Consider the following 13,021-nt stretch of genomic DNA (forward strand, 5'->3'; position numbering starts at 1 on the left):
CGTCACTCTTTGCAATCGTGTTAAAACCTAGCCTTGCCCTATTTTCTATACCCCGTTTCCTCTGCACCTTCCTCGGTTTCCTCCCCTCGCACTGTTTCCTTGGCCACAGATTGTTTGTTTGTTCATGTACCTTGTTCAGTGTTTCCCTGTCTGTCGTGCCTAAGTGTGGTCTGCGTTGCGTCTTGTTCCGTGTTCCCTGTTCCCTGTTCTTCCCAATTACCTCCCCAGCTCCAACCTCCCGATCCAGCCCGTCCTACGCCGGCCTCCCAGTCTCCAGCCCAGCTCCGCCACCGACACCGGAGGTATTCCATTCAGCGCCGAGCCAGATTCCGGATTTCCCCTCAACACCCCACAGCCCTGCTCCAAGCCTGCCTGGTTCCTGCCACAGTCTGTTCAGCGCCACGCCAAGACGGGTTCCGGACCTCTGCACCTACCCTCACTGTTCCTGTCCCAAGTCTGCCCTGATTCCTACAATCTCTGTCTGTACTCCAATAAACCCCTTTTGTATTATATCTACTGCTGCCTCTGAGTCCTGCGTTTGGGTCCAGTCCAAGACCGGTTCTTAACAGAAAATGGCCAAATACAAAAGCCTATAGCCTTATGTCAAAAAAGTGGAAAAATGTCCAAACAATTGTAAATGCCATTTAATGTTATAGACTTAAAGGCAATCCTGTGCATGTAATAATCACGGTGAAATAAAAATTTTAAAATGCATTTCATGGAATTTATGATGAATAATGTGATATTGTGGAAAATGGCAAAATACAAAAGCCTATAGCCTTATGTCAAAAAAGTGGAAAAATGTCCAAACAATTGTAAATGCCATTTAATGTTATAGACTTAAAGGCAATCCTGTGCATGTAATAACCACGGTGAAATAAAAATTTTAAAATGCATTTCATGGAATTTATGATGAATAATGTGATATTGTGGAAAATGGCAAAATACAAAAGCCTATAGCCTTATGTCAAAAAAGTGGAAAAATGTCCAAACAATTGTAAATGCCATTTAATGTTATAAACTTAAAGGGAATCATGTGTATGTAATACCCACGGTGAAATAAAAATTTTAAAATGCATTTTATGGAATTTATGATGAATAATGTGATATTGTGGAAAATGGCAAAATACAAAAGCCTATAGCCTTATGTCAAAAATGTGGAAAAATGTCCAAACAATTGTAAATGCCATTTAATGTTATAGACTTAAAGGCGATCCTGTGCATGTAATAACCACGGTGAAATAAAAATTTTAAAATGCATTTCATGGAATTTATGATGAATAATGTTATATTGTGGAAAATGGCAAAATACAAAAGCCTATAGCCTTATGTCAAAAAAGTGGAAAAATGTCCAAACAATTGTAAATGCCATGTAATGTTATAGACTTAAAGGCAATCCTGTGCATGTAATAACCACGGTGAAATAAAAATTTTAAAATGCATTTCATGGAATTTATGATGAATAATGTGATATTGTGGAAAATGGCAAAATACAAAAGCCTATAGCCTTATGTCAAAAAAGTGGAAAAATGTCCAAACAATTGTAAATGCCATTTAATGTTATAGACATAAAGGGAATCATGTGTATGTAATACCCACGGTGAAATAAAAATTTTAAAATGCATTTTATGGAATTTATGATGAATTATGTGATATTGTGGAAAATGGCAAAATACAAAAGCCCATAGCCTTATGTCAAAAATGTGGAAAAATGTCCAAACAATTGAAAGAGCCATTTAATGTTATAGACATAAAGGGAATCATGTGTATGTAATACCCACGGTGAAATAAAAATTTTTAAATGCATTTTATGGAATTTATGATGAATAATGTGATATTGTGGAAAATGGCAAAATACAAAAGCCTATAGCCTTATGTCAAAAATGAGGAAAAATGTCCAAACAATTGTAAATGCCATGTAATGTTATAGACTTAAAGGCAATCCTGTGCATGTAATAACCACGGTGAAATAAAAATTTTAAAATGCATTTTATGGAATTTATGATGAATAATGTGATATTGTGGAAAATGGCAAAATACAAAAGCCTATAGCCTTATGTCAAAAATGAGGAAAAATGTCCAAACAATTGTAAATGCCATTTAATGTTATAGACTTAAAGGCAATCCTGTGCATGTAATAACCACGGTGAAATAAAAATTTTAAAATGCATTTCATGGAATTTATGCTGAATAATGTGATATTGTGGAAAATGGCAAAATACAAAAGCCTATAGCCTTATGTCAAAAAAGTGGAAAAATGTCCAAACAATTGTAAATGCCATGTAATGTTATAGACTTAAAGGCAATCCTGTGCATGTAATAACCACGGTGAAATAAAAATTTTAAAATGCATTTCATGGAATTTATGATGAATAATGTGATATTGTGGAAAATGGCAAAATACAAAAGCCTATAGCCTTATGTCAAAAATGTGGAAAAATGTCCAAACAATTGAAAGAGCCATTTAATGTTATAGACATAAAGGGAATCATGTGTATGTAATACCCACGGTGAAATAAAAATTTTTAAATGCATTTTATGGAATTTATGATGAATAATGTGATATTGTGGAAAATGGCAAAATACAAAAGCCTATAGCCTTATGTCAAAAATGAGGAAAAATGTCCAAACAATTGTAAATGCCATGTAATGTTATAGACTTAAAGGCAATCCTGTGCATGTAATAACCACGGTGAAATAAAAATTTTAAAATGCATTTTATGGAATTTATGATGAATAATGTGATATTGTGGAAAATGGCAAAATACAAAAGCCTATAGCCTTATGTCAAAAATGAGGAAAAATGTCCAAACAATTGTAAATGCCATTTAATGTTATAGACTTAAAGGCAATCCTGTGCATGTAATAACCACGGTGAAATAAAAATTTTAAAATGCATTTCATGGAATTTATGCTGAATAATGTGATATTGTGGAAAATGGCAAAATACAAAAGCCTATAGCCTTATGTCAAAAAAGTGGAAAAATGTCCAAACAATTGTAAATGCCATTTAATGCTATAGACTTAAAGGGAATCATGTGTATGTAACACCCACGGTGAAATAAAAATTTTAAAATGCATTTCATGGAATTTATGATGAATAATGTGATATTGTGGAAAATGGCAAAATACAAAAGCCTATAGCCTTATGTCAAAAAAGTGGGAAAATGTCCAAACAATTGTAAATGCCATTTAATGTTATAGACATAACGGGAATCATGTGTATGTAATACCCACGGTGAAATAAAAATTTTAAAATGCATTTTATGGAATTTATGATGAATAATGTGATATTGTGGAAAATGGCAAAATACAAAAGCCTATAGCCTTATGTCAAAAAAGTGGAAAAATGTCCAAACAATTGTAAATGCCATTTAATGTTATAGACTTAAAGGGAATCATGTGTATGTAATACCCACGGTGAAATAAAAATTTTAAAATGCATTTTATGGAATTTATGATGAATAATGTGATATTGTGGAAAATGGCAAAATACAAAAGCCTATAGCCTTATGTCAAAAATGTGGAAAAATGTCCAAACAATTGTAAATGCCATTTAATGTTATAGACTTAAAGGCAATCCTGTGCATGTAATAACCACGGTGAAATAAAAATTTTAAAATGCATTTCATGGAATTTATGATGAATAATGTGATATTGTGGAAAATGGCAAAATACAAAAGCCTATAGCCTTATGTCAAAAAAGTGGAAAAATGTCCAAACAATTGTAAATGCCATGTAATGTTATAGACTTAAAGGCAATCCTGTGCATGTAATAACCACGGTGAAATAAAAATTTTAAAATGCATTTCATGGAATTTATGATGAATAATGTGATATTGTGGAAAATGGCAAAATACTAAAGCCTATAGCCTTATGTCAAAAAAGTGGGAAAATGTCCAAACAATTGTAAATGCCATTTAATGTTATAGACATAAAGGGAATCATGTGTATGTAATACCCACGGTGAAATAAAAATTTTAAAATGCATTTTATGGAATTTATGATGAATTATGTGATATTGTGGAAAATGGCAAAATACAAAAGCCTATAGCCTTATGTCAAAAATGTGGAAAAATGTCCAAACAATTGAAAGAGCCATTTAATGTTATAGACATAAAGGGAATCATGTGTATGTAATACCCACGGTGAAATAAAAATTTTAAAATGCATTTTATGGAATTTATGATGAATAATGTGATATTGTGGAAAATGGCAAAATACAAAAGCCTATAGCCTTATGTCAAAAATGAGGAAAAATGTCCAAACAATTGTAAATGCCATGTAATGTTATAGACTTAAAGGCAATCCTGTGCATGTAATAACCACGGTGAAATAAAAATTTTAAAATGCATTTTATGGAATTTATGATGAATAATGTGATATTGTGGAAAATGGCAAAATACAAAAGCCTATAGCCTTATGTCAAAAATGTGGAAAAATGTCCAAACAATTGTAAATGCCATTTAATGTTATAGACTTAAAGGCAATCCTGTGCATGTAATAACCACGGTGAAATAAAAATTTTAAAATGCATTTCATGGAATTTATGATGAATAATGTGATATTGTGGAAAATGGCAAAATACAAAAGCCTATAGCCTTATGTCAAAAAAGTGGAAAAATGTCCAAACAATTGTAAATGCCATTTAATGTTATAGACTTAAATAGAATCATGTGTATGTAATACCCACGGTGAAATAAAAATTTTAAAATGCATTTCATGGAATTTATGATGAATAATGTGATATTGTGGAAAATGGCAAAATACAAAACCCTATAGCCTTATGTCAAAAATGTGGAAAAATGTCCAAACAATTGTAAATGCCATTTAATGTTATAGACTTAAAGGCAATCCTGTGCATGTAATAACCACGGTGAAATAAACATTTTAAAATGCATTTCATGGAATTTATGATGAATAATGTGATATTGTGGAAAATGGCAAAATACAAAAGCCTATAGCCTTATGTCAAAAAAGTGGAAAAATGTCCAAACAATTGTAAATGCCATTTAATGTTATAGACTTAAAGGGAATCATGTGTATGTAATACCCACGGTGAAATAAAAATTTTAAAATGCATTTCATGGAATTTATGATGAATTATGTGATATTGTGGAAAATGGCAAAATACAAAAGCCTATAGCCTTATGTCAAAAATGTGGAAAAATGTCCAAACAATTGTAAATGCCATTTAATGTTATAGACATAAAGGGAATCGTGTGTATGTAATACCCACGGTGAAATAAAAATTTTAAAATGCATTTTATGGAATTTATGATGAATAATGTGATATTGTGGAAAATGGCAAAATACAAAAGCCTATAGCCTTATGTCAAAAAAAGTGGAAAAATGTCCAAACAATTGTAAATGCCATTTAATGTTATAGACTTAAAGGGAATCATGTGTATGTAATAACCACGGTGAAATAAAAATTTTAAAATGCATTTTATGGAATTTATGATGAATAATGTGATATTGTGGAAAATGGCAAAATACAAAAGCCTATAGCCTTATGTCAAAAAAGTGGAAAAATGTCCAAACAATTGTAAATGCCATTTAATGTTATAGACTTAAAGGCAATCCTGTGCATGTAATAACCACGGTGAAATAAAAATTTTTAAATGCATTTCATGGAATTTATGATGAATAATGTGATATTGTGGAAAATGGCAAAATACAAAAGCCTATAGCCTTATGTCAAAAAAGTGGAAAAATGTCCAAACAATTGTAAATGCCATTTAATGTTATAGACTTAAAGGGAATCATGTGTATGTAATACCCACGGTGAAATAAAAAATTTAAAATGCATTTTATGGAATTTATGATGAATAATGTGATATTGTGGAAAATGGCAAAATACAAAAGCCTATAGCCTTATGTCAAAAATGTGGAAAAATGTCCAAACAATTGTAAATGCCATTTAATGTTATAGACTTAAAGGCAATCCTGTGCATGTAATAACCACGGTGAAATAAAAATTTTAAAATGCATTTCATGGAATTTATGATGAATAATGTGATATTGTGGAAAATGGCAAAATACAAAAGCCTATAGCCTTATGTCAAAAAAGTGGAAAAATGTCCAAACAATTGTAAATGCCATGTAATGTTATAGACTTAAATAGAATCATGTGTATGTAATACCCACGCTGAAATAAAAATTTTAAAATGCATTTTATGGAATTTATGATGAATAATGTGATATTGTGGAAAATGGCAAAATACAAAAGCCTATAGCCTTATGTCAAAAATGTGGAAAAATGTCCAAACAATTGTAAATGCCATTTAATGTTATAGACTTAAAGGCAATCCTGTGCATGTAATAACCACGGTGAAATAAAAATTTTAAAATGCATTTCATGGAATTTATGATGAATAATGTGATATTGTGGAAAATGGCAAAATACAAAAGCCTATAGCCTTATGTCAAAAAAGTGGAAAAATGTCCAAACAATTGTTAATGCCATTTAATGTTATAGACTTAAAGGGAATCATGTGTATGTAATAACCACGGTGAAATAAAAATTTTAAAATGCATTTTATGGAATTTATGATGAATAATGTGATATTGTGGAAAATGGCAAAATACAAAAGCCTATAGCCTTATGTCAAAAAAGTGGAAAAATGTCCAAACAATTGTAAATGCCATTTAATGTTATAGACTTAAAGGGAATCATGTGTATGTAATACCCACGGTGAAATAAAAATTTTAAAATGCATTTCATGGAATTTATGATGAATTATGTGATATTGTGGAAAATGGCAAAATACAAAAGCCTATAGCCTTATGTAAAAATAGTGGAAAAATGTCCAAACAATTGTAAATGCCATTTAATGTTATAGACTTAAATAGAATCATGTGTATGTAATACCCACGGTGAAATAAAAATTTTAAAATGCATTTCATGGAATTTATGATGAATAATGTGATATTGTGGAAAATGGCAAAATACAAAACCCTATAGCCTTATGTCAAAAATGTGGAAAAATGTCCAAACAATTGTAAATGCCATTTAATGTTATAGACTTAAAGGCAATCCTGTGCATGTAATAACCACGGTGAAATAAACATTTTAAAATGCATTTCATGGAATTTATGATGAATAATGTGATATTGTGGAAAATGGCAAAATACAAAAGCCTATAGCCTTATGTCAAAAAAGTGGAAAAATGTCCAAACAATTGTAAATGCCATGTAATGTTATAGACTTAAATAGAATCATGTGTATGTAATACCCACGGTGAAATAAAAATTTTAAAATGCATTTCATGGAATTTATGATGAATTATGTGATATTGTGGAAAATGGCAAAATACAAAAGCCTATAGCCTTATGTCAAAAATGAGGAAAAATGTCCAAACAATTGTAAATGCCATGTAATGTTATAGACTTAAAGGCAATCCTGTGCATGTAATAACCACGGTGAAATAAAAATTTTAAAATGCATTTCATGGAATTTATGATGAATAATGTGATATTGTGGAAAATGGCAAAATACAAAAGCCTATAGCCTTATGTCAAAAAAGTGGAAAAATGTCCAAACAATTGTAAATGCCATTTAATGTTATAGACTTAAAGGCAATCCTGTGCATGTAATAACCACGGTGAAATAAAAATTTTAAAATGCATTTCATGGAATTTATGATGAATAATGTGATATTGTGGAAAATGGCAAAATACAAAAGCCTATAGCCTTATGTCAAAAAAGTGGAAAAATGTCCAAACAATTGTAAATGCCATTTAATGTTATAGACTTAAAGGGAATCATGTGTATGTAATACCCACGGTGAAATAAAAATTTTAAAATGCATTTCATGGAATTTATGATGAATAATGTGATATTGTGGAAAATGGCAAAATACAAAAGCCTATAGCCTTATGTCAAAAATGTGGAAAAATGTCCAAACAATTGTAAATGCCATTTAATGTTATAGACTTAAAGGCAATCCTGTGCATGTAATAACCACGGTGAAATAAAAATTTTAAAATGCATTTCATGGAATTTATGATGAATAATGTGATATTGTGGAAAATGGCAAAATACAAAAGCCTATAGCCTTATGTCAAAAATGTGGAAAAATGTCCAAACAATTGTAAATGCCATTTAATGTTATAGACTTAAAGGGAATCATGTGTATGTAATACCCACGGTGAAATAAAAATTTTAAAATGCATTTCATGGAATTTATGATGAATTATGTGATATTGTGGAAAATGGCAAAATACAAAAGCCTATAGCCTTATGTCAAAAATGTGGAAAAATGTCCAAACAATTGTAAATGCCATTTAATGTTATAGACATAAAGGGAATCATGTGTATGTAATACCCACGGTGAAATAAAAATTTTAAAATGCATTTTATGGAATTTATGATGAATAATGTGATATTGTGGAAAATGGCAAAATACAAAAGCCTATAGCCTTATGTCAAAAAAGTGGAAAAATGTCCAAACAATTGTAAATGCCATTTAATGTTATAGACTTAAAGGGAATCATGTGTATGTAATAACCACGGTGAAATAAAAATTTTAAAATGCATTTTATGGAATTTATGATGAATAATGTGATATTGTGGAAAATGGCAAAATACAAAAGCCTATAGCCTTATGTCAAAAAAGTGGAAAAATGTCCAAACAATTGTAAATGCCATTTAATGTTATAGACATAAAGGGAATCATGTGTATGTAATACCCACGGTGAAATAAAAATTTTTAAATGCATTTTATGGAATTTATGATGAATAATGTGATATTGTGGAAAATGGCAAAATACAAAAGCCTATAGCCTTATGTCAAAAAAGTGGAAAAATGTCCAAACAATTGTAAATGCCATTTAATGTTATAGACTTAAAGGGAATCATGTGTATGTAATAACCACGGTGAAATAAAAATTTTAAAATGCATTTAATGGAATTTATGATGAATAATGTGATATTGTGGAAAATGGCAAAATACAAAAGCCTATAGCCTTATGTCAAAAATGAGGAAAAATGTCCAAACAATTGTAAATGCCATGTAATGTTATAGACTTAAAGGCAATCCTGTGCATGTAATAACCACTGTGAAATAAAAATTTTAAAATGCATTTTATGGAATTTATGATGAATAATGTGATATTGTGGAAAATGGCAAAAATATTTTAAATGCCATTTATTGTTATAGACTTAGAGGAAATCATGTTTTTGTAACATCATCAAAGTATTTGAGAACATTTATAATGAATAACGTGATATAGTGGGAAATGCTATTGAAAGGAAAATAACAGAATACGAAAACCTTTAATCTTATGTCCATAATGTGGTAAAATGTCTTTTTATTTCCCAGATGGATGGGAAATCATGCTTATGTTAAACCTTCAGTGAAATTAAATACAAATGAGTGAAACATTTAATACAGCCACACGTGAGCAGACAGACACTCTCCAATCTTCAATCTGCCTTGATGTCCCATAGTGCATCAGGGGCACCACTCTTCTTGGATCACCGCCAGCTGCTCCTGCGGACTGTCCTCAATAATCATCACCTCCGACGCACTGCCCAACCACAGCCTGGGCTTCAGCCTGTCGTCCAATCACTGCTGGCCTCGTTCTTGGGTACCTTGTGGAACTGCTAGGGGAGAATTTTGTCCACAGTGGTTGTGTTTAACCCTCCAGCATGTATGCAGTTCCTATCCTGGAACAGCAGGTGGCAGCATTGTGTCAGAAGTGTGAGCTTGGGTCAGGCTCTGGGAGAAGCAGATGAGCACAACCCTGCAGTAGCACACACTTACATAACATCATAACATCACATCACATAATGAGGAGAATGGGCCGTTCAGCCCAACAATGCTCGCCATTTTCCTGACTAAATTAGTGCTCTGATTACCTACAGACTAGATAGTATCTAAGACTTTATCAAGCCTAGTCTGGAAAAACCCCAGAGTTTCTGCCTCTACTCTGTGACCCAGGCTATTCCACACATTGACCACTCTCTGCGTGAAAAAATCCTTCCCAATGTCTGGACAGAATTTACCTTTCACTAATTTCCATTTATGTCCCCCCTCGTTCTACAAGCTGAGCTCGCCCTGAGGAATCTCTTGCGGTTCACTTTGTTGCGCGATAATGAAGTGCTCCCTGACACTAGCCCAGGAGGTCAGCGAAAGGCCCATTTCCATGAAGATCAGGTCCTCCCACAGACGGTGAATTCATTATCGTTCCCATCTAACGATGGGCGGGGGCGGGGGGGGGGGGCCACGATAGGATCCCAGAGCCTCCTGCTGCGCGGCTCTGTCGCGGGGGCGGGGGATAGGACCCCAGAGCCTCCTGCTGCGCGGCTCTGTCGCGGGGGCGGGGGATAGGACCCCAGAGCCTCCTGCTGGGCGGCTCTGTCGCTGTCGACCTTTGACCTGCGGGGAGCTGGGCGAGGGCTGACTCACCGGCGGCTGTGGCGGTGGCGGGGACGCTGATGATAACAGCCATAACTCACAGCTCTAGTGGCCTGAATGACACTCAGCGTTCGCTGGGAGCGCTTCGGCAGCTCGCAGCAGCACAGAAAGCTCTTGAGGTCTCAGCCGAATGGAGAGATGCACCGGCCAACAAGATGGAGTTTTTTTCATCATTTTTACCATGAAAGTATTTTTTTACAGTTTTACAGTTTTGATGTTGAGTTGTATTATTCAAATGCTTGAGAAGCATTCTTGCCCACGCCACACAAAATCAAAACAGAAAACTAGTGTTTGGGTCGAGCTGCCCTGTCTGCTTGGTAGCCAGCACTATTCAATAATAGTTCCAGTTTGCCGGGGGAGGGGGGGGGGGGGGGTCAAGGGGCGGGGGGGCATGAGAAGGAGGTGGACGTGGCAGCCCACACTGCTTGTCACACGGAAAAGGCCAACACATTCCTCATGATGCTGAACTTTGACCTTTGTCATGATCTTGCTGTTTTTTTTCCTACTCAAAATCAATGCATTCATGCATTTTAATGGGGGAGCTGCAAAGGTTCAGAAATGACTCTGAAGAGCTTCAGTCATTCCCAGGGCCTCTGAACACAATAAAATTAAACACGGCAACAACCAATGGATTGCAAAAAATCAATGTGTGTGTGCACGTGCGTGCGTGTGTGTGTGAGTGTGTGTGTGTGTGCCTGTGTGTCTGTGTGCCTGTGCATGTGTGCGTGTGCGTGTGCGTGTGTGCGTGCGTGTGCGTGTGCGTGTGCGTGTGTGCGCGTGTGTGTGAATGTCTGTGTGCGTGTGCCTGTGTGTCTGTGTGCCTGTGCATGTGTGCGTGTGCGTGTGCGTGTGCGTGTGTGCGTGTGTGAGTACGTGTGTGTGTGTGTGCCTGTGTGTCTGTGTGCCTGTGCATGTGTGCGTGTGCGTGTGTGCGCGTGTGTGTGAATGTCTGTGTGCGTGTGCGTGTGTGTGTGTGTGTGTGCATGTGTGCGTGCATGTGTATGTGTGCCTGTGCGTGTGCATGTGTGCCTGTGCGTGTGCGTGTGTGCGCGTGCATGCGTGCGTGTGTGTGTGTGTGTGTAGGGGGCAGCTGCAGTGATGGATGGGCTCTGTCTGAGGTGCTGATTGTAGTGGTGTCGGTGTTCTCCCTGGTGAGGAGTAAAGCAAGCAGGCGCTGACTCGAGGGACGGTGCGCGCATAGCATTCCTTTTCACAGCCGCTACCACGGCAACCCCCGGGGGCTCCACCTGTTACCAAACACACCTCAGCAGCGTGAGCAGCCAGGTGTGTCTGCGCGAAGTTTAGCCGGTCCACTGGAGACCTGAGATACAAGCGCAGCAGAGTGAAACAGTCTGCCTGAGCGGAACAGCCTGGAACAGAGCGAAGCAGAACAGAATAGAACACAATAGAGTAAAATTTAATAAAAGTGAACTGAACAGAATAAAACAGAGTAAAATTTAATTAAAGTGAACTGAGCAAAATAGAACAGAGTAAAATTAAACGCAACTGAACAGAATAGAATAGAGTAAAATAGAATAAAAGTAAACTGAACAGATTAGAATACAGGAAAATAGAATAAAAGTGAACTGAACAGAATAGAACAGGGTAAAATAGAATAAAAGTAAACTGAACAGAATAGAACAGAGTAAAATTAAATGCAACTGAACTGAACAGAATAGAGTAGAATAGAATAAAAGTAAACTGAACAGATTAGAATACAGGAAAATAGAATAAAAGTGAACTGAACAGAATAGAACAGGGTAAAATAGAATAAAAGTAAACTGAACAGAATAGAACAGAGTAAAATTAAATGCAACTGAACTGAACAGAATAGAATAGAGTAGAATAGAATAAAAGTAAACTGAACAGAATAGAATACAGAAAAATAGAATAAAAGTAAACTGAACAGAATAGAACAGAGAAAAATAGAATACAATTGAACTGAACAGAACAGAATAGAGTAAAATAGAATAAAAGTTAACTGAACAGAATAGAATAGGGTGAAATAGAATAAAAGTGAACTGAACAGAATAGAATAGAGTAAAACTGAATAAAAGTGAACTGAACAGAATAGAATAGAGTAAAATAGAATAAAAATAAACGGAACTGAACAGAATAGAATATAATAAATTAGGATAAAAGTAAACTTAAGAGAATAGAATAGAGTAAAACAGAATAATAATGAACAGAACAGAATAGAATAGAGTAAAATAGAATAAAAGTGAACTGAACAGAACAGAATGGAGTAAAACACAATAGAGCTCAGTTTATTGGTCTCAGAGTGGGGACCTGTAAAAATAATAAAACTGAGCAGCACAACTCAGAGCTCCAGGTGCAGAAAACACCCCACGGGTGTGTGTGTGTGTGTGTGTGTATGGGGGGGGGGGGGGTGTCCTCATGTTTGAAACAGTTTTAAATATTTTACAAAATATAAAATGGGGACCTTCAAGTGGATAGAGAGAGAGACAGAGACAGGAGGTGGGGAGAGAGAGAGAGAGGAGGGGATAGAGAGAAGGGGGAGAGTGAGAGAGAGAGAGAGAGCGAGAGAGAGAGAGAGAGAGAGAGAGAGAGAGAGAGAGCGAGAGAGAGACTGCATT

Source organism: Anguilla anguilla, chromosome 9 (genome assembly GCF_013347855.1).
Source record: "Anguilla anguilla isolate fAngAng1 chromosome 9, fAngAng1.pri, whole genome shotgun sequence".
NCBI classification, from domain to species: Eukaryota; Metazoa; Chordata; class Actinopteri; order Anguilliformes; family Anguillidae; genus Anguilla; species Anguilla anguilla.